The sequence below is a fragment of the Castor canadensis genome, chromosome 11 (genome assembly GCF_047511655.1).
Source record: "Castor canadensis chromosome 11, mCasCan1.hap1v2, whole genome shotgun sequence".
Taxonomy (NCBI): Eukaryota; Metazoa; Chordata; class Mammalia; order Rodentia; family Castoridae; genus Castor; species Castor canadensis.
In genome coordinates this window covers 26055987-26079552 of record NC_133396.1, presented here as the reverse complement: position 1 = coordinate 26079552, position 23566 = coordinate 26055987, and the positions used below count along the sequence as shown (strand labels likewise).

Genomic DNA, 23566 nt, shown 5'->3' with positions numbered 1-23566 from the left:
GTGAGTCTTGCTTTCTCTAAAAGAAATTGTTTTTTTTGTTATTTATATATATGTATATACACACGTTATAGAATGTATATGGCATGTATATAATGTATATATGTACATAACATATATGTATATATGATTTCTCAAGCCACTCCACCAGCCCTTTTTTGTGAAGGGTATTTTTGAGATAGGGTCTTGAGAATTATTTGCCCAGACTGTCATCAAATCGCAATCCTCCTGATCTCTGCCTCCTCAGTAGCTGGGATTACAGGCGTGAGCCACCAGTGCTCAGCTGAAATTTTCTAATTTTAAATTGCAAATTTCTTCCTATCAAGTTTTGGCAAAGAAATAAGCACTTCTGCATATATTCCAACTTGTCAGATACTTTAATCAGTATCCACAAGTTGGTTTCTTCTGCCTTCCAGTCTTTCCTCAATCCTTTTGTCACCTTACTTGGAAAGCTAGAGCTTTTTGAAATTTCTTTGAAGATGACTTATGTCTCTAAGGCCAGGTGGTATGCTGAATACCAAGAGACATGTCCACAAAAGCCAAATGTTGCAGGATTGGACCATTCCAGTTCCAGAACTGATGCTTACTTAGTGTTCTCTAGCAGTATTTCTCAGACTTTGGGACCACCACGATCCACAGTAAGATACAGGGCCGTTTGCACACACCCATTCACTCACATTCATACCTATACCCATGACCGAAACAAAAACTTTATGCCATGGTACCTACTCTTACTATCTGTGGGACCATCTGTTAGTATTTATTCAGTTCTATTTCATTTAGAGAAATTGGTTTGAACAGGCAGTTTGAAAAGATACCACCCTATGTAGTGTTTAACAGAAAGTATCTTCTTGATGTAGATGCTAAGCAAATGCTTACTGGATTAAAGGAGGTAGAAGGAAGTGATGAAATCATATTTGTGATCTTATTCCTTATAGAAGGATAGTTTTTTTGGGGAGGGGTTGGTGGTGCTGGGGTTTGAACTCAAGGTTTCCAGCTTGCTAGGCAGGTGCTCTGCCACTTGAACCACAACACCATCCCAAGAAAGGTAGTTCTTTAAAAACCTGGACATCTGGGGGCTTGGGGTATAGCACAGTGATAGAACACTTGCCCAGCACTGCATAAAAGTGAAATTTAAAAAACCCCTGGAAATCAGAAAAGTACTAACATTGTATCCTATTTTGCCTGGTGTTTAAAGCTACAATCTTCTAAGACTGTACATCTACCATTGCTTAACATGTACACACATGCATACACTGGCTGAGAGGACTAATGAGTATGCAGAAAGCTTTTTTTTAAACCTCCATAGTATAGCATCCTTTAAGACAGATCCTGTTTAAACAATCATTTATGGTGCCAGGCATAGATGGCACACACTGATAATCTTAGCTACTCGGGAGGAGGAGGCAGGAGGATCATGGTTTGAGGCTAGGCTGGGGAAATAGTTGGCAAGACCCCATCTCAACCAATAATTGGACTCAGTGGTACATACTTGTCATCCCAAGATATGTGGCATGCTGAGATTAGGAGGTTTGTAGTTCCAGGCCAGACCAGGGAAAAACATTCATGAGACCCCCATCTTAACAGAAAAAAGCTGGGCATGGTGGTGCATGCCTATCATCCCATCTATGGTGGGAAGAGTAAAATAGGATTGAAGTCTGGGCTGTCATGAGACCTTATCTCCAAAATAGAGCAAAAAGGATTAGAGGCATGACTCAAACAGTAGAGTGCCTGCCTTGCAATCATGAAGCCCTTAGTTCAAACCCTAATATAGATTTTAAAAAATAAATAAAAAGTTTTGGATCCATGCCTTAAGTGGTAGAGCACTTGCTAGCATTCTATATATAGAGATGCAGTCCACATGAAATAGTTTGATATCTACAACTGTAGTTTGGCCTTTGGAGTTAAACATAATCCTGTGATGCTGTATAACTGTTAACTAAAATTACATAGCAAATGTTGCAGTTAACACTGACATTGTAGATTCTTTTGGATGATGTCTGAAGGTAAGGTTTGTTTTGTTTTGCTTTGTTTTTTTTTTGAGCCAGGATCTTGCTATGTAGGTCAGATCAGCCTTGAACTTGTGATCTTCTCACCTCAGCCTCCAAGTGCTGGGATTATAGGTGTATGGCCACCGCACCAGGCTTGTCTGATGCTTTAAAAATATATTACTTAGCCAATTATCATTGGCTCACACCTGCAATCATAGCTACTCAGGAGGATGGCAGTTGAAAGCCATAGTTCTCAAGACCCTATCTCGATAATACCCAACATAAAACAGGGCTGGTGGAGTGACTCAAGGTGCAGAGGGCCTGCCTACCAGCTGTGAGGCCCTGAGTTCAAACCCCAATACCACCAAAAAAAAAAAACCAAACCAAAACAAAAAAAACCAACTAGCTTTTTAGGATCATAATTTATAGTAAGTTTGATAATAAATATTTTGACATTTGTCATGAATAGGGATCACCTTTTTTAAAGTTGTTATTGTCCTTAATGCCTTATTTAAGTGTGAAAATTCCTCTCTCTATAGCATTAAAAAAAAAATAGCATGCTGGGTGCTGGTGGCTGACACCTGTAATCCTAGCTACTCAGGAGGCAGAGATCAGGAGGATCGAAGTTCAAAGCCAGCCCAGGGAAATAGTTCGAGAGACCCTATCTCAAAAAAAAAAACCTATCATAAAAAAAGGGATGGTGGAGTGGCTGGTGGAGTTCAAACTCCAGTACCACAAAAAAAAAAAAAAGAAAAAAGAATACCTTCATCATTTTTCTAAAAAAAAAAATACTTATTTTTGAGCTGTTTAAGGAATATGGAAAAATAAGAAGGTAGAAAAATGATCCTCTTGCTACCTTTGCTGTGACCCTGAGACATGTTTTAATATGAGTGCACATATGCATGAGGATATGTTCATGGTTTTGAGTAATGAACCTTCCCCGATCACTTTCTCACATGTTCGTAATCTTTTTTTCCATGTGGACATATTTCTACATTAGTTAATGTATATCTGAACCTTAATTTAGATAACTTCATAGTATACCTGTGCCCGTATGTACTATTTTTGTGTTTCAAGTTTTCTGTTATAATAATGTTATAATGAAGGTCTTCATACACATGTTTTTGTATACTTCTAGTAGTGAACTTTTCCACTGCTGGGTCCAAAAGTCTGCACACCTCACAGTTAGGAAAAGTGCCGACTGCTCTCAGGTGGGGTGTTCCAGATTCACAGTGTTGTGAGTCACAGTTGGCCTTGCCAGTTAATGCCAGAAGCCAACCATGTTATCTTGACATTAGTCAATTTGGGACCTGAGCCACAAAACATATTTACACGTTTGTACGTGGATTCTGCTGAAGAACCAAGCCCATTCTCTAATTGATAGTCTTTACCAAATAAACTTGAGAATGTTTAAAAACATCAAAGCTTTAAAAAACAAGTTTTTTCAGCCAGCTTGGGTAATTTAGTTAGACACTTGTCTTAAAGTGAAAAAGGGATAGAGGTATAGCTTGGTGGTAGGGTGCTCAACTAGCATGTGCAAGTCTCTGGGTTTAATCCCCAGTAATGCCAGGAGGTAGGGGTAGACAACCCAAAAAACAAAACAAAATAAAAAATCTAATTTTTGAGAAAAACAAAGGAGTCTGATTTTTTAGTTCAGAGAAAATATTTCAAAGTGATTATAACTCAAATTCAGTAAGTTTTCTTTAAAGTGATTAAAAAATAATTTTAGATTTATAAAAAAGTTACAGAGAGTAGCTGTCTACCTCTTACCATACAGTTTCCCTACTAATAAAGTCTTACATAACTATGTTGTGTTTCTCAGAACTAAGAAACCAACATTGGTAAGTTACTGTTAACTAGACGTAGGGTTAATTCAGGTTTCACTAGTTTTTCAACATATATATTTCTATTTGAAAACATCTTAAATTAAGCTTTTAAATGCTATACTTAAGCTTGAATCCTTGTTCATAGATTAATTTTAGTCATAACATATATTGTATACATTTATGTACTACATAAATGTATCTGGATCTCTGTATCTATTTCAACAAAATGTAAGTTATCTTTAATATTAATTCTCTGAAAATTATCTCAAGGCACTTCTGCCCAAGGCCATTTTTAGGTAGGGCTGAAGCGCTTTTCCCACCCTTCTCATGTTCCTTGCAGAAATGTGGTTTTTAATCACCTGTGAGTATGGCTCATACACATGGCACCTTTTTTAGTGTAGTTACAGCACCCATCTCCAGAAGCACATGAAAAACTGCCCACTTTTGTTTTCCAGGAAGCTGATTCTTTTTTTTTTTTTTTTTTTTTGAGTGGAACTGGGGTTTGAACTCACAGCTTTGCAGTCATAAAGCAGGCCCTCTAACCATTTGAGCCACACCTCCAGTCTATTTTGCTCTGATTATTTTGGATTTGGGGCCTTGTGAACTATTTGCCCATGCTGACCTTGAACCACCATCTTCCCGATTTCAGCCTCTCAAGTAGCTAGGATTACAGGCATGAGCCACCAGCACCCTGCTGGAAGCTGACTCTTAACTGAGAGTGGCAGTCAAGAGTCTTTTATGCAGGATGGTTTCAGTGTCAGTTGAAAATTTAAATGTCTTATATTTTATTTTACTTTTTTGTAGTGCTGGGGATTAAACCCAGGGTCTCATGCATGCCAGGCAAGTGCTCCATGACTGAGCCACATCCCCAGCTCTATCTTGTGGTTCTGGAAGGAGAAAAAGATGCTAGCCTTGAGGCAGAATACCATTGTAGACAGGGAGTTCCTGGGTATCTTTCATTCCACACTTGTAATTTAGAGAATTCCTCCTGAGGCAAACCATGACATCCAGACTTACTATATTAATTTCAGTCGTTCCTTTAAACAGTTTGGTTTTGGGCAGAAGAGGGAGGAATTGGCAACATCAAGTAGATACGGATTTTAAAAAATCACTTTTCCTCTCAGCTTAAAGGAAAATTTTAAGTATTCCTTCCATTATCATACCATTTCTTTTTTTTTTTAAAGAAAAAATTATCTTAAGCATTCTGGGAAACAATAGTGCATAGCAATAACTTAGTAGTCTCAAGAGAAAACACACTAAATCTGAAGTACATCTTTAACAGAGGCAAAGAGGAGGGAGAAGCAGGGCATTTTTAACATGTGCCTGTGAAACTAATGAGCTGAGTGAAGTTGTCTTGAATTTGCATGTGTGTCTTGTGAATGAATGCCTCTGGGTAGAGCATTCCTGTTAGGTGTCTCAGGTAATCATAAGTTTCTTTTCATTCTCTCACAGAGTTTATAACAGGAGAGAGAAAATTTATAGAAAAAAATTGCAATTCAGGATAATGCATGTTAGGTGAGTAGCTCTATGTTGTAAAGGTTTAGGAGAAGGAGAAAGCCCTTCTACCTAGGTGGTTATGAAAAGCTTTAAGGAAAAACTGCACTGGAGCTAGATTTTAAAGGATGGGCGGGATTTTATGATAGTGGCAAGGGGTGAGGAATGTGTTCTAGGTAGAAGGATAGAATGACAGTGTTAGAGGTGGAAAAGTCAAGGTTTGAGAAATAGAATGAGGATGTCAGGTGGGAGGAAGAGGAAGACTTGGAAAGCCAAGGTGAGAGTCAGTTGGGGTGAGAAGGTAGAGGGCTTTTAAATGGCTTGCTAAGGAGTTCTGCTCTTATCCAAAGCTGTAGAAACCACAGAAAGTTTTGTAGCTAGGAAGTTACATGATCCAAATTCTGAAGACCTCTGTTGAGGGTGGTTTGAAGAGAAGGGTATGGGGTGATGAGGGCCTGAACTGGGGTGTCATGTTAGCAGTTGGAACAGGAAGGATAGAGCAATTTCAAGAAACAGAATTTGTTGGTTCATTACATATTGAAGGGAGAGAGAGACAAAATGGATCTGGAGCCTCTGTCAGAAACTGTGGCTGCCTCATTTTGGTTTTTCCATAGACTTGACCATAAAATAAGAATGTAAAATCAGTACTGTTTTAGAGCAGAGGAAAAGTATGTAGCATTCTTGTTTTAATTTTTTTTGTGGTACTGGGGTTTGAACTCAGGGCTGTGTGCTTACTAGGCAGGTGTTCTACTGCTTGAGCTACAATGCCATCCCACATTCTTGTTTTAGAGATAATGAAAATTTCAGTTCAAAGCTAAGGATGAAAGGACTGGATTCAAGTGTTGGCATGTTGGCATGAGATTTTAGAACACATGATTTCTGAGCACATATTCTTTTCTTCATTGCATTTATTAAGATCTACTGGAGACAAAGTACAAAATATTGTCCTTGACAACTATATTCCATTATTCCTGTAGCTTATGTTCCATTTCTTGCCTTCCCCCACTTTATATCTGAGTATGCAGTAGGTACAGTCCCTGGAAGGCTCCACATGGGCAGCTTTAGAATTAGAAAAAAAGCTTCTGAAAAATCTTGACCTTTGAAACTGAAACTAGTAAAAATGAAGATTGAAAAAAATTACACAAAACTGAGGATTTATTAACTCAGGGTGGAGAGAATAAACCAGGGGAGGGAGGAAGCAGGTTTTCATGTGGCAGTGAGCTGTGCTTCCAGCTGATTTTTATTCAGAATGGAATACTTCAGTCCACTGTACTGAGTAACAGCCACACATACTGGCTAAGGGAGAATCCTGGTTAGCCCATAGCACAGCAGATTTAGAAAACTGTCTGACACCATCTTCTGCTCACCTTCAAATTTCTGTACATGTACTTCATTTGAATAATGGTCTCCTCACTGCCAGGGACCTATAGATCTCTTGGTGTAGGGTGTCAACTGGAGAACCTACGTGCAGTCACTTTAACACCAACTGCTACTAAAGCATTGCTGTGAGAGCATTAGAGACCTTCAACTTAGCCTGGGCCAGATTTGCACGGTGGGCTCCACGTGATAGGGTTTTTGGTTCTGTTTTATTGTTTTCTGGTTGAAAACTTAAAAGCTGATCAGTGGATGTGTAGTAGTAGCTACAGTTTGGAAGACTGGATTCTAATCCTGAGTGATGGTCTTATTAGGCAAGATGTTTTGCTTCTAATGTGCTTAGTTTTTCTTTTATTCCTTTAATCATTATGGGTTAGTATATTTGGGATTAAAGTCTTACTACATCAGAAATATACCATATTGCTTACTTTTAAAAATTCTTTTGCTTATATTTTTTAAACCTATAAAATCTAAGTTGCATAAAGAGAAAATATAGTCATGAGAGGATTTTCACTTATAATTTACATCTTCTGTAATCCCTTACTCATCAAAAGTTACTTTAGGTTTTATTATAGTTATAAATATTTTCCCTATTGTCAGGTAACAGTATGTTGAGTTTTAAAATCGTGCTACTTTGGGACTTTTAAAAGAGGTAATAGTGTTTTTAGAAAAAATAATTTTAGTTGGGCATGGCAGTACATGCCTATAATGCAAGCATTCAGGAGTCTGAGGCTGAGGATTGTGAGTTCATGGCCACATCGTGAGTCTGAGGCCAGCCTGGGCTATGTAGTGAGACCCTGTCTCACAAACACAGTAAGGGCCGGATGCCGGTGGTTTAGGCCTGTAATTCTAGTTACTCAGGAGACAGAGATCAGGAGGATCGTAGTTCAAAGCCAGCCTGGGTAAATAGTTCTGGAGAGCCTATCTCGAAAAATACCCAACACAAAAAAATAACTGGTGGAGTGGCTCAAGTGGGAGAGCACCTGCCTAGCAAGAGTGAGGCCCTGAGTTTGAACCCCAGTATTGAAAAAAAAAAATCTCAACAATACAAAATAAACAAAAAAACAACCAAACAAAAAAATGCTTTTGGCTATTTTTTTTTTTTTTTGCATTACAGAAATTCTCAAATATAAAAAAGTTAAAAGTGTAAACTAATATACCCACTCCCAGGTTCAACACTTACCGTTACATGAAGCTAATTTTGTTTATGTATAATCCATACTCATTATACTTCCTGCTTACCCTGTCCCTACCACTAATTTGAAGCAACCTCACACATACAATTTATTAATATAATAAAGCATTTTTAAGTAGACAATTGCCATTATACTAAAAATGTTTCTGAATACCATTAAATATTCAGTCAGTGTTTATAGTTCTCAGTTGATTCATAATTTTTTTCTTATTTGAATTGGGTCTAAAGACGAGTGACTGGTTAATATGTTTGGTAAGTCTCTAGATATGTAGGCTGGTTGGCATGTTTCTCCCTCCTTCCTCTGCAGTTTTTGTTGAAGAATCTAGGTTATCTGTTACACAGTTTGAATTTTCAGACCATAGTCTGAATTTTGCTGATCCAACCTATTTGCTGTCATTTGACATGTTCCTCAATTTTTTAGGTATTTATACGTGGTCAGATTGTGGTTCAATTCTTCTTTCGGGCTGTTGGCAACATCATTTACTAGGTAGTGGTGTACAGTTCTCCCAGGAGACTTTTTTTCACGAGACCCTATCTCGAAAAAACTCAACATAGAAAAGGGCTGGTGGAGTGGCTCAATGTGTAGGCCCTGAGTTCAAACCCCAGTACTGGAAAAAAGGAAAATCTGTGTATAGGGCTGGGGATGTAACTCAGTGGTAGAACACTTGCTTAGCATTCTTGAGGCCTGGATTTAGTCCCCAGAACTGAGAGAGTGAGAAAGAGAGAAAGGGGAGGGAAGAAGAGGGGAGGGGAGGGGAAAGGAGAGGAGGGGAATAAAAGTGAAGTTGAAGCTGGGTGTCAGGTATGGTGATGTGTGTTGTAATCCCAGCATTCAGGAGGCTGAGGCAGGAGGAGTGCAAGTTCCAAGCCAGCCTGGGCTACAAAGTGAGGCCCTGTCTCAAAAAAAGCTAAAGAAAGAAAGATAAAAACCTTAAGACAATATAAATTTCACAAACAGTAGGTTATTTTTTAATATATAGAGTAACCATAAAATTATTATCCACACTGGAGACATGTGAGAAGGGCATTATTAACAATTACTCTGGGAGAAACAGGTATAAACCAGGACTCTGTCCAGCAAATGAGAACAACTGGTCACATCCTTTTTACTGGTGAGGTGAGACCAGGGGTCATGTCGTGCTCATAGTTGGGTCTTTGACGCCTGGCACATACTACATGTTCAATAAATACCTGCTGAATGTTACTAAAAGTCTTAATATTTTGAGGCTTGATGTAGATTTTAATTGGCTCTTAAATTTTTGTATTTTTCAACTTCCTTCCCTGAATACTTGCGTCTGAATGATCTTAGACATTGGACCTGAATGGCTTTGATGATTTCGTTTATCAATTTTTTGTTTACTTTATTTTAATTTTTTTGGTGGCACTGGAGTTTGAACTTGGGGCCTCATGCTTGCTAGGCAGGCACTTTACCACTTCAGCCACTCTGCCAGCCCCAGTTTCATTAATTTTTTTAAACTTAGGATTAGTTGTTTTGCTTACAGTAGAAATAGTGCATGTTCACTGTAAAGAAATAAGAAAATCTAGATAAGGTCCTTACCATCACGCCTCACCTCCAGTTCCAAAAATAGAAAACAGTCGTCTATTATCTGGTTGGCTTTTATCTTCAGGAAGAACAGCACACAGCAGTTATATTCGTGATGAATTCTTGCTCTCTTGAAGACCCTCTGACTCATGTATTGGCCAGCAGCCTTAATTCCCTCCATTCCTGAAGAGAGTTATACCTACTTGACAAGAACTTTGTGACTCTTAGATGAATGTGGTTTTTATAGAGTAGAGGGTGTCAGAAGAGAGTGATTCCTTAAACCGTGTTTCAGTGATCAAGACTATCTTTGCTTGCTCTAGCCACATTTCTTAAATATGTTACCAAAAGTACTAATAGAAAATTCACATTGATGTGAACTAGGATGAGAATTTGATTTTGGAAAGGGAAGTATATTTAAAGATATTACAATAAAATTTGCTCTCTAAAATTTTTCTTCAACATAAATATGTGCTTGCTTTTTTTTTTTTTGTGGTGCTGGCGACTGAACCCAGGGCTTCATGCATGCTAGGTAAACACTAAACCACTAAGCTTTATCCCCAGCCTAGTATCTTCAACATGATGAAGGGGAATTAGACTTATTGTATATCCTCAGGCCTTCAGGCAGCATGCTTGGTTACTTCATTAGCTTGGTTACCTTCGACCATGCGCTGGATTTGGGTTATGATTAAAGTTAGTTTAAAACAAAGGCAGGTAAGCAGACAAAACATTTATTAAGGGTTTTGACTGATTGTGTCTATTTATAGCACATATATTGTGAAGAACTGTGGTTTTCTTTAGATTAAGGAAGACATGGGTAAAAATCATCCTCACATAAGTGTTTTCTCTAGTAGAGAAGGTCAGGAGTCTGTTCATTTTCTTTTGGACCTGCCACCTTTGTTGCTCATAGAATTACTTTATAGACATTCATTTCAGTTAAAATATAAATACCTAAAATATAAATATGCATTGTTACCAGTTAATTTATTTTATATTCTAAAAATAACTTCTTTGGAGTTTGTGAGGAAGATTGTGGAAATGGGCGTTTTGGACTGGGACATGGCTTAAGTGGTAGTATGCATAAGGCCCTGGGTTTGATCTCTAGCACCACATTAAAAAAAAAAAGTCTAAGCTGGGCACCGATGGCTCATGCCTGTAATCCTAGCTATCAGGAGACAGAGACGAGGAGGATTGTGTTTCAAAGCCAGCCCCAGACAAACAGTTTGTGAGACTCTATCTCAAAAACAAAAATAACAACAAAAAAAGTCACAAAAACACTGGCAGAGTGGCTCAAGTACACAAAAACAGACTGGCAGAGTGGCTCAAGTGAGAGCGCCTGCCTCGTAAGCAAGAAGCCCTGAGTTCAAACCCCAGTACTGCCCAAAAAAATCCATTTGGAGAAACTTGTATATTCAGACATCTTCCATCAGCTTTCCTGGGTCAGGTTATTTCTGAGCAATTGTGCCATGGAGCACATAACCGAGAATAATTTTGTGTGGCAAGGGATTTTTCCTACTCACAAACAGATCATTAAATTGTCACATGTTCTATAGTTTAATGTGGAGTTAAAATTTTAGTGTTATGTTACCAATAACTAACTGAGGTTTGTTGATATGATACATGTGTGTGTTCTGAAGGTTGAGACAATGTTGCAGCATGAATGTATTGATGTTTTTCCTTCTGCTTTAGTGTTAACTGGCTGGCATGTAATAAAAGAATCTTGCTCGAAAGTTGCACATCTCTTGAGGACAGCTAGCACCATATTCAGAATGAAACTAGGTTACTGCTTCTGCAACATGTAGTGGTTTGTATCAAACGCTGTTTTGTTCTTAACTTTGAAATTCTCCTCTTCTCTTTGAAGTGGTCATATTTTAATTGGGAGTGGTTTTAAATTTTAGAATTTCCCAAAGTGAATCTAAAATGCTTTAATATTTTCTTATGTGGTTGTTGTGCATAGGTAGCATAGAGAGCTTACCTCAAAGAACATATTTCTTCAGTAAGAACACAGGGAAAAAATACTTCAGATTTGAGAAGGTATTAAAGACTGAAAGTATTTCAGGAGGATATTCCAATTATTGTTTTTTCATAACTAGAATATTAGATTTCCTTAGTTTTTAAAATATCTTGGTTGTTGTGATTTAGTACTTTAAGTTTGTGTTTTAATTTTACAATCATCTTTATAATACAAACCAAGAGAAAATTAGGTGCTTTATTTATTTTTAATGACAGTGTGTTGCTTTGTAACCCAGGCTGGCCTGGAACTCTTGATCCTCCTGCCTCAGCCTTCCAAGGACTGAGGTTACACCACCATGCTCAGCTTTATTACTGTATTTTAAAACTCCATCCTAGGGCTGGAGGTGTGACTTCAAGTGGTAGAGCACCTACCTAGCAAGCATGGGGCCCTGAGTTCAAACTCCAGTACTGGTAAATAAATAAATATACAAACAAATAAATAAATGTCTCCCATCTTTTTTCTTTTGCTTGCTGTGTTCTGAAATGAGTTCAGTGTTGTTCCTTTATCATATTCTTGTAATGGAGTTGTTTTGTAGCAAGAGGTGATCCTTCACTTCAGCATTTAATCATGCTTGACTCTCTCCTGTCTTGAAAAACTGGATCCTTACCTTTCCTCTATTTGAGTCCCTCTCCATCTTCTTATCCTTGGCTTCTGTTCCCTGTTCTTCACACTGAGCCTTGCTTATTTGGGGCCATAGCCAGTGAGTAGGAGCTGCAGAAAGCAGCGAGTCTGAACCCTTATCCGGGACACTAATTAACTCAAGACTCTTGTTTCCTCAGAGAGTAGAGACTGGTGAAAGGACAGGGCCTTCATGTTAAGGAATTATTCAGGCACTAATATCAGTTGTCATTTTTCTCTTGTCTTGCTCTTTATTTAACAACAGTTGATATAGGTGGCCAGTTCTTTCTCAAAATTTTTTTTAAAGGCTGGGTATGGTGGTTCACACTGTAATCCCAGCTACTTGAGAGATCAAGAGAATCTTGATCAAGGGGCAAAAAATTAGTGAGACACTATCTCAACCAATAAAAAACTGGGCATAGAGGCATATGCGCCTGTCATCTCAACTATTCTGGGAAACAAAGTATAAATAGAGGATCAAGGTCTGAGGTCCCAGGCAAAAATGAGAGATCCTACCTGAAAAATAAACAAAGCAAAAAAGGACTGGGAGCATATCTCAAGTGGTAGAGAACCTGCCTAGCAAGTGAAAGGCCTGAGTTCAAAACCCAGTACCACCAAAAAATCAGTTAAAAAAGTTATTTTAATCTCTTGGCTTCTGTACTCTGCAGTTTAGTGCTTTTCTTTTATCTCACTGTTAATTTGGTAGCTTTTCTCTCTTTGTTAGCACTTTCTTCTCTATCCTTGGAGTGCCCTAATGCTTGGTATTCAGCCTTTTTCTACTTACTCCCAGTCTTCTAAATGTAATTTTTTCTGTATGGAGATGTCTCCCAAACACAGATGCTCTTCAACTTTTGAAGAATTTTGTCATAAGATAAACCCATCATAAATTGAAAATATATGTAAAAACTGCATTTAAGGACTGGAGGTGTGGTTCAAGCTATGTGCTCCAGCTCTGTCTCATACGCACAAAGTCCTGAGTTCAAACCCTAATACTGGGGAAAAAAAACCCAGAAACCTGCATTCAGTCACCTAACCTACTGAACATCATAGCTTAGCGACACAGAGCACTGCATTTCTCCCCTTTGTGATCCTGTAGCTCACTGCTGTTGATCAACTTTATGACAAAGTATCTTCTGAATATTTTCAGCCTGGGAAAAGGTCAGAATGCAAAGTACTTTGTGTGCGCTCGTGCTTGTGGCGGATTGAATCTGGAGCATTGTGCATGCTAAGCAAGTGTTAAGCTACTGAGTTACAGCCCTACTGAAATATACTCCTAATGAATTCCTGTCATTTTTGCACCATCAAGTTGAATGATCATAAGTCAAATTATTTTAAGTCAGAGACCATCAGTACATAGCTACAGCCCTGACTTCTTTCCTGGCTTAGAGATTCTTCTATCCAAGTGGCTACTTGAAAACTTTATGCAAATGTCCAATTTGCATCTCAAATATTATATAAATTAGAATGCTTAGGCTTCAAATAATAGAAAAGCCAACTGAAAACAATTTGAAAATAGAGAAAATTTACCTTCCATCAGTAACAACATGCCTTTGTCTAGCATCAGTTTAAATCCATGGTTTAGTGACATAATGCAGAACTCATTCTTACTCATCTGCTCTGCCAGCTTGAACATGTCTGTTTTGTCCTTTGGCCAACTCCCATGATAGCTGCAAGATGGTACCACAGTTCCAGGCATCACGTCCAGGCAAGATGACATTTAGCAGAAAGTGGTAGTTATCTTTTAGGCTTTTCAAGGGTTCAGAAAGCTTTCTCAGAAGCCTCCCATCAGAGTTCCACTTAAATCCCATCATCCAGAACTTGGTTGTGGGCCCACGTTTGAATCAATCACTGGCAGAGGGAATGTGAACATAAAACAATTTTCATGGCTGGAGACATGGCTCAAGTGGTAGAGCATGTGCCTAGCAAGCACACAGCCCTGAGTTCAAATCTCAGCACTGCCAAAAAATAAATAAATAAAAATAAATGCATACAAAGTAGAATGATAAGTATAATAGAGAACCAGCACAGCAAGATGTGTTAGGACTGGGGGTTGCAGAGAACTAGGATGGTGGTACTTGAATGAATATTGAAAAATTAATGAAATTCGATTGCTAGGAACAGAGATGAGGGCTGAAGGGAATATACTAATGACTGATGTAGAGAAATTTTTGCAATATTAACAAAAACCTTACCTAATTACTGTGCAAAAAACACTGTCCCTGAATTTGAGGCTTATTGTCTTAAAAAGGATGAAAATGATATGCCTTCTCTTCTCTTCCACCTATATTTTCCTATTACTAAATATAAGAATAGAAATTCTAATTGTCCAAATCATCCTTTTCTTTCTTCCTTCTCTCTTCTGAGGAGCAAATTCTCTTAATCTCCCCAGTTTTGCTCTTTTTGCCCCCTTCAGTGGTGTCCATATTTCTCACCCCTCTAAATCAAACTCCTCTATTCTTTGTTTACTTTTGTAACCTTATCACCTGCTAATCCCTGTAAGATTTCTTTAGGAGGGCCCATATCTCCTGTCCCCCAAGTAGACTGCTTAACCATGAATACCGCGGCTTTACACATGCAGCACCCCCCATGCCCAGAATGTCTCCTAATCTCCTCTCTGTCTTTTCTGATCCCTTCTGTTCTTCAGGACCTAGCCCAGGTCTCATGCTCTTCACACGGTCTTCCATAGCATGTCCAGTCTACATTTGTCATGCTCCTTTGAATAATTATATGCCACCTTAAAAAAACAGTCATTATTATTATTAATATAGTGAGACTGGGTTTGAACTCGGCTTCATGCTTGCAAAGCAGGTGTTCTACTGCTGAGCCACACCTTCAGTCCGTTTTGCTGTGGTTATTCTGGAAATGAGGTTTCATGAACATTGCATGCCTGGAACCTCATTGCTCCTGGTCTCAGCCTCCCAAGTAGCTAAAATTACTGGCTCCCAGCATTACTTATTTTTTTGTGCATAGGGTGTGGCTTCCTGACCAAATTTTGAGCTTGTGAAGATTAGGATCAATACAACAATTATTTGAAGAAATAAGTAAGTAAACATCTTCCTCTTATACTAGACTCTTTGTACTTTACATGCAGATGATAGTCAAAGTTTGTGGATGAATAGAATGTAGGAATTGAACAGAAAATGCTTACTGTATAAGCCTATTTTACCAATAAAACTTTACCTTTACATCAGAGAAGTAAAAGTTGATTTCTCTGTTGGGGGAAGAAAGACACGGGCATTCACATATAAGCCTCTGTCTTGAGTAGCAGAAGTTTTAGTAACACAGCAGTCCATCACCCCTACCACTTTGATGTTCCAGATTCACTCACTGTAACTCAGTAACCCCAGTCATCAACCTCTTCTCTGAGTCCAGCCATACTTCCCAAAAGGGAGGAAGGGTCACTGGATCAATCTGCCAACATCCAACAGAGATCACCTCTATTTAGTAAAGTTTTGCACAAAACTGCCTACAGAGTAGTTGAGCACTTTTGCCTTTAATTTTGATGTAGTTGTAGCATTCTTACTAAATTTTATTTCATTCAACATTTTGATTTATAGTTTTAAAAAAGGTACCATAGTCAGGTGTGGTGGTACAGGCCTGTAATTCTAACACTTGGGAAACAGAGGCAGGAGGATCTTAAATTTGAGACCAGCCTGAGCTACATAGCAAGATTGTATCTCAAAAAAAAAGATTATAAGAAATAAAAGTGGCCATAGGTATGGCAGGTGTCTGGGGCTTCAAGGATATCTTCTACATTCTATTTGGCATCCTGTCTTAAATACTTTCTCATTAAGGCACAGGATTGAATAGAATCATCCAAGGAATGGTTAAATGTGGTCAGGTCTCTCTCTGCCCTAAGAAAGTGTGGTAGGCCCAGTGTTGTTTTTGGAAGAATTTGCCTATCCCATGGCTAAGGTTGTAGCCTCAATCCCATTAGGCATCATATTTATTTCAAGACTATATTCTAGTCCCTTAACCCAGGAGTCCCCAAACTGAGACTTATAAGTTAATTTTTGTGTTTAAAGAGTCAAATGGAAATCATGGTAACATTTTACAGTCAAACCAAGATACAGTGATTGGCTTTTTTACTTAATAAAAATAGGACCTAAATTCAAATTCTTACACACATTTAAAAAAGTAAAGAAGAGAGAGTAAGGCAGGGTAAGGTGAGGAAGGAGTGTATCATAGCCCTTAATTTTGAAAGGTTGGAAATTACCTGTGTGGCAGTAAGTGACCAGATAAATTAAGTAAGAGGTCACAAATGATCAGCACAAATTGTGGAACATTAAATGTACATGGTGGAAGGAAGTCCCTTAAGTTCATGGTAGAAAAAGCTAAGCACTAGAAATGTAACATAGCCTGCCCAGCGGTATGGAAAAGCCTCAAATAGAACCCATCCAGGTCCTCTGACTTTCAGCACTGTGGATGTTACTTTGTAGTCTGTCTCATTGCATCTCTGCTGGTAGGACCTAGTTTATACTTGATAAGCTATCTAGTGATTCAAGAATGTCAAGAATGCCATTTTTAGGGGAGGAGTGGCTCAAGCAATAAGAACATCTGCTTAGCAAGCCTGACACCCTAAGTTCAAATCCCAGTGCTGCCAACAACAACAACAAAAAGCCATAAAGAATGTCATTCTTAGCCTGGTGCTGGTAGCTCACGCCTATAATCCTAGTTACTCAGGAGGCAGCGATCAGGAGGATAGCAGTTTGAAGGCAGCCCAGCAAATAGTTAGATCCTATCTCAAAAATATCCAACACTAAAAAGGGCTGGTGGAGTGGCTCGAGTGGTAGAGCATCTGCCTATCAAGTATGATGTCATAAGTTCAAACCCCAGTACCACCAAAAAAAAAAAAAAAGTCATTTTTATATGAAATATCATAACTTGTTTTCACATAATCTTATAGTTTCAGATCACCTTTGGACTGTTAGTATCTAGATAGTCTAACCATTTTATTGAGATAATTCATATAACATAAACGTTACCATTTTAAAGTTTCAATTCAGTGGTTTTTAGTATATTCACAAGGTTGTACAACTATCACCAGTATTTAATTCCAGGACATTTTCATTGCCCTCCAAACAAACCTGGAACCCATTAGCAGTCACTGCCTACATTTCCCTAGCCCAACTCCTATTAGTCTTTGATTTGCTTTCCGTCTCTATGGATTTATTCATTCTGGACATTTCATATAAAAAGAATCATACAATTATGTGGCCTTTTGTGTCTTTTTTCATTCAGTATAATGCTTTTAGGGTTCACCCATGCCGTACCATGTATCAGTGCTTCATTCTTTGTATGGCTGATTTAATTTTATGGTTATACATCTTACATATCTGTTAACTAGCTTATGTGTATTTGGATTTTCACTTTTTGACTGTTATGGCTATTATTGTGAACATTTGTGTTCAAGTTTTTGTATGTTATAGTGTATTTTCAGGTCTCCATCTAGAATTGGAATAGCTCTTTATTTTACTTTTTTGTGGAGCTGCCAAACCATTTTCTAAAGTGAACCATTTTTTATTTCTACCAGTAATATATAAGGCTTTGATTTTTCCACATTCTCACTAACTCTTGCTATTTTATAATTTCTTATTATAGCCATTCTAGTAGATATGATGTGGTGTCCCATTGTGGTGTGGCTTGACATTTCTCTAGTGGCTAGTGAGGATGAGATCTTTTCCTATATCTTTTGGCTGTTTGTGTATCTTCTTGGAAAAAATATTCAAATCCTTTTCCCATTTTTATCTTGAGTAGTTTGTTTTTATTATTGAGTTGTAAAAAGTTCATTTATATTCTGTGTACTAGATCCTTATCAGATCTATTATTTATAATTTTTCCTATTCTGTATATTGTCTCTTTACTTGATACTGTCCTTTGATGCACAAACATTTTGTTTTGTTTTGTTTTTGAGACATGATCTCATTAGATAGCCCAGGTTGCCCTCGAACTCTCAATCCTCCTGCCTCTGCTTCTGAAGTGCTGAGATTATGGATATGTACCACCATGCCCAGCTTTACATTTTTAATATTGATAGAGCTCAATTTGTATGTTTCTTCAGCAGCTTGTGGGTGTTTCATTTTTTAAACTTATTTTTCCTTCCCCCCATTTCTACAACTTCACATTCACTGTGAAACAGTGAATTTAACAAGCTATAAATTACATAAACCTCTCATCTGTCATCCATAATTTATAACTTCTTCAGGAAAGGTCTTTTCAGATAGGGAGGGGAAGCCAGTACTGCAGTCTCTTGTGTAGCACAGAAGCTTGTCTGCATGGTTGGATTAAACCTTCACAAAGACCCTTTACGTGCAGGTGCTCATACTCATGTACAAGCATGGGTGAGGTTTAATTAATTGTCCTGTCCAAGGTCATATGCACCTGATTAAGGAGCATATTGGGGTTCACACTAAGCTCTCTGTGGCTCTATTGTGCTTCCTCCCTGAAATTAGACCAGGACCATGACTCTAGACCATGTACAGACCTTTCTGTGCATAACTACAGACTTAATCTCCTTTTAGTGTACTGTTAATGTCTGACCATACATATGTTGCAGAGATAGAGAGAGAAGGGAAGAAGGTAGAGTAAAACTGATTTTATACCTTTTGTCTAAATAAACACACACATAAGGAAGAGAAAGGTCTGCTCTCTGATAGTCCTTATCTTGCAGTTTGGTGCCCTTGGGGGAATTCATGAGTGGGTTCTGGAAATGAGAAGACCCCAAGAAACTCCATGTAAAAATTTGTGTGTTCATTTTTGGGATGGGGAGAGGATTTGTAATTTTCAAAAGAATCTCAAAACTTTTTAAAGTTGCTGTTAAGGAAAGGAACATACAGGCCTGCTGAAAGGACAGAGCTGGTCGAGTGTTAGCAGTTAGTCCTATTCCATTGGCCATGTTTTGGGTATGCTATGGTTTGGATTAAACCTTCCTATCTTGTTTCAAATGTTTTTGTGTTAGACTGTTGTTTATACCTGTCTTACTTTTTAATTCTAGACTATTTATTGATGCTTGCCTAAGAGTAGTTAAGATTTTTTTCCAAAGTGTTATGTTTTGAAGTATCAAGAAAATTATTAGTGAGAAAAAACAATAACAGTCCTTTGTGTTTAGATAGGTCACATGTATAAATTCCAGAATTTCCTGATGTTATTCACACATATGTGGTGATGTCTGCCTGTAATCCCAGGCCAGCCTGGGTGACATAGCAAGACCCTGACTCAAAAAAAAAGAAAAAAGAAATTGTGATTTTTTTTTTGTTGTTTTTTAAATATAGGAAAGCAGATATTCTCAAGAGTTATTTTCATTTTCTACAAAAGTTTTTTTTTTTTTTTCCTTTGCTATGTAGCTTACTTAGGCTGGCCTTGAATTTGTGATCCTATAGCTTCATTCCGAGTACTGGAGTTGCAGGTGTGTGCCACCATTTCTGGCTCTACATGGGTCTTTAATTCAGGTGTCAAATTGACACCTCCTATGAGGGGTTACATGGTGGGCAGCCACATGTGAATATCTGTACCTATATCTGCTAAATATACTTTAGTTCTAACCTCGGTTAACTCTTGGAGTTTAAGAAAGAAAGATTCACCAAGCCTTTTAGAAGATTTCTGATTTTTCCTATTAAAGCTAGTAGGCAAAATATCAGTTAATAGTGATCAGGGTACTCAGATATTAGCCACTTTGAAAATAGACTACTGTATGAAATAATTGCATTCCAGAAAACAAACTTTGGTCATGGCTTCACTGAGATTGCTCAAAATTGTGTGTTTTGCCAGATCATGAAGTAGAGCACTTGCCTCGCACATGCAAGGCCCTGGGTTCAATCTGCAGTACTGAAAAAAAAAATGTGTTTTGTAGGTACGTTCATGTGGTTGTTTTAAGGGTCCTAAATTTTATTTGAACCAGGACTTTGTCATATTTTAAAAGATCACAATAATACATACAAAACTTCTTGCCCTCTTTTTAAAAATAGCTATTTTGTTTAAAATATCTTCCTACCTGTAAATGTTGCATGTGAATGGAACTGAATAATGCGAAGTGTTTTGAATATGCATTGTGACCATGTACACATGCAAGGTGGCTTTTTAGTATTTAATTTCATCTTTGGCTAGAGGGGATTCCTGGTGAAGGTTAATATTGCTTAAACTGACTGTGTGATGAGTAATAACGCTAGGTTTTGTTGTCTTATAAGGAAACGTGGAGACTGTTGGTGCTTGCAAGTAATTGGGTAGAATTAGGTAGGACTGTGAGACTGCTCTCTGTCCTCTTCCACTAGTGGTACTTGGTATTAGTGAGGAATCACATGGCAGTCTGATTTAAATGCATATATAAAAAAACTGCGGGAAATCTTATTTTTAAAAAAAACTTTCTCTAAAACTGATGTGACAGGCATGTCTCAATTCTGTTTCATACAGAGAATGAATTAGATGGACTGCTTAGAAATAATTGATGTATTAAATTTTTATTGCATGAAATGAAGTTAAAATTAATTCTGTTTTCTGTAATCCTAGCTACTCAGGAGGCAGAGATCCAGAGGATTGAGGGTTGAGGCCACCTTAGGCAAAAAGTTCACAAGACCCTGTCTCTAAAATACTCAACACAAAAAAAAGGCTGATGGAGTGAGTGGCTCAAGTGGTAGAGCTCTAGCAAGTGTGAAATCCTGAGTGCAAACCCTGGTACTGCCAAAAAAGAAAATCGGTTCTGTTTTCAACTATATAAAATATAGGCATTTGAGAATGCTTACGTGAAATACAGACCAGTGATAAATGTCACTTGGGGTTTTTGTTTGTTGTTAAGTAGATGTTTGCAAGTTGGTGTTGGTAGCTGTCCTAGTATATTCTGTTGATACTGTGAACCCCTTTGAAATGAAGGATATTCTTTGTTGTTTTGGTTTTGGGTTTTTTTTTTTTTTTTGGGGGGGGGTGCTTTTTTTGGCAGCATTGAGGTTTGAACTTTTATGGCTTTGCCCTTGCTAGGCATACCACTTGAGTCATTCTGCCAGTCTTTTTTTGTGATGGGTTTTTTTGAGGTAGGGTCTTGTGAACTGCTTGCTGGGGGCTGGCATTGAACCACAGTCCTCCTTTTCTCTGCCTTCTGAGTGGCTAGGATTAGGTGTGAGCCACCTGTGCCCTGCTCTTTGTTTTGTTTTGGAACAGGGTCTCATTATGCAACTCATTTTGGCCTCTAACTCTCCATCCTCCTACCTTAGCTTCCCAAGCACTGGGATTATAGGTGTCCACCACCATGCCTGGCTCTGGAAATGAAGGACAGTTATAAGTATGCTGTTGATCGTCTTTTCACTGTGAGTTTTGGTTTTACTCTGCATCATACATCCAAAACCCACAAATATATTTAGGTTTTAACCGTTTTAAAGCTTAACCATTCTGTTGCAAGAAGATGAATAAAAACATAATTTAAATTTTGAATCTTAGTTTGCCAAAAGTAGTTACTATGAAAATCAAACTGCAGTGGTTCAAATTGAAAATTGATTTGTATCCACATGAATTAATCCAATACTTGGCATTATGAAGGGAGGTGTGAATTCTAAAGGTAAAATGCAGACCCTTAAGCACTAGTCTGAATTATTTTTACTTTGTGTCATGTAGATTTTTTTTTGTTCAAAACCGAGTGTCTTTTCAGATAATTGCCTACCATTAGCTTAGTAGGAAGGTGAGATAAACTGGGACTCATTAGAAAACCTGAAGTCTAGCAATTGCTCCTCTGCTTGCCAGCAGTGCCGATGGGAACTTTGTTAACTGAGCCTTGGCTGTAAAGTAGGAGCAGCAGTCCATGCAGTTGTAGGGTAGTGATGCTTAAGCAGAATTCTGTAGGGTTCAGTCCTGTCATTTTCATGTTGTGTTTTTTGTATGCAGCATGCCCATCTCCTCCCTCCTCAATCTGCCTGGCCTTCGGGGCCAACTCCAGCTTTATCTACTCTCTGTTCACCTTGTACCGGGTAAATCCCTCATTTTCTGCACCTCCATCATACATGAAATGTACAGATGTGTTTATTTACTAAACACTAATAATAGTGCTTACTGTTGCTAAATTCTCTCACAAGCATTTACTAGTAGCAAACCTATGCGCTAGATTTCATCTCCATTTTACAGATGCCGAAAATGAGACAGAGAGTTTCCTTAAGTAATTTGCCCAAAGTCACACAGCTAGTAGGTGTTGCCACCAGGTTTTTATTTTTATTTTATTTATTTATTTATTTTGGTTTTTTTCTTTGTGGTGCTGAGGATCCAACCAGAGCCTTGTACACTCTAGGCAAGCCCTATACAACTGAGCTACGTACCTCAATCAGGAGTAGGTCTTATGCCAGCAGGCTGGCTTCAGAGTTTGTGCTCTTAAAGTCTGTGCTGTGTGTTTTTTGGTTTTTGGTTTTTTTTTGTCTGTCTCCATGTAGATCTGGAGTACCTTGATGGTTCCAGTTCCCTGTAATACCTACCACATAGTAGGCACTTAGTAAGTGTTTAACAATTATGTGGTAAGTGTGCTTTATGTCAACTATAAAACATCATATAAATACAGATTATCATTACAGCTACCACCCAAGTATTTACTGTGGCGAGAGTAAAAATTTCCAAGCTTTTCAGTTTTGCAATTTGTTTTTGTGGCTTCCACTTTTTATGTTGGAAAACTACTAAGGTATAGATTGGTACAAGTGAAGGGCTGACAGTCCCAAAAACTGGGTTAGCAATTACCCCTAGTTATTGGTCCCATCAAAGCTTGGTTGGTCTCACCTTCTGTTCCATAATAATATGGCTTGTTTTATGTAAAAGAACGAGAGCAGTGGGGCCTGTCTCTCTCTGCCCTTGTGAAATTACATGGCATTTAGCATCTTAAGTAGTTCACACTTCCAGTATTCACCATAAGGAATATGGAAAGGTTTCTTATTGTTAAGACTTATTTTAAGGAAAGGATAGAGTATGATGAGATTTAATTCATTTCAGGCAAGTAGAGCCTACTATATTAAGAAAAAAAATAAGCTTTACTTACTCTAAATTTATTCTGACTTGCAAAATTGCATGTTTTTTTGTATTGCCTGTATGTGTATGTATTTATTTTAAAAGTCTATTTAAATACAGGTATACAATTATTTGATGTCATATAATTTGACCCCTAAAACAACTGTAATTTGTTTCTAATTTTTTCTTTAAAAACCTTCAGTGATTCTATCTTGCTGTCCATCCTAACTACAAACTCTTTAGCCCAGCCTTTAAGGTTGGCCACGATATGGTAATAATTCACTTGTCTTGCCACCTCTCCTTTCTACAAGCCCTGTATTCTAGCAAAACTAAACAATTTAAACTGTCTTTGTTCAGGAATATGCCAAACCATTATACCATTCTGGTTTTCTTTTTCTACAAATGATCTTTTCTGCCTTTATTTCTGTACATCTAAAACCTACCTGCCAAGCCGGATGTGGTGATGCATACCTGTAATCACAGCATGGGGCGTCATGAGTTTGAAGACAGTCTGGGCTATGTAGCTAGACTCTGTCTGAAAAAAAAAAAACAAAA

General features: G+C 37.9%; 1 protein-coding gene across 2 annotated transcripts in view; it reads left to right on the top strand.

Annotated features, from left to right (window-relative positions):
• The window catches only part of Znf652 (zinc finger protein 652), a 56325-nt gene that overhangs the window by 6352 nt on the left and 26407 nt on the right, over positions 1-23566 (top strand). The gene's annotated exons all lie outside the window — the stretch shown is intronic.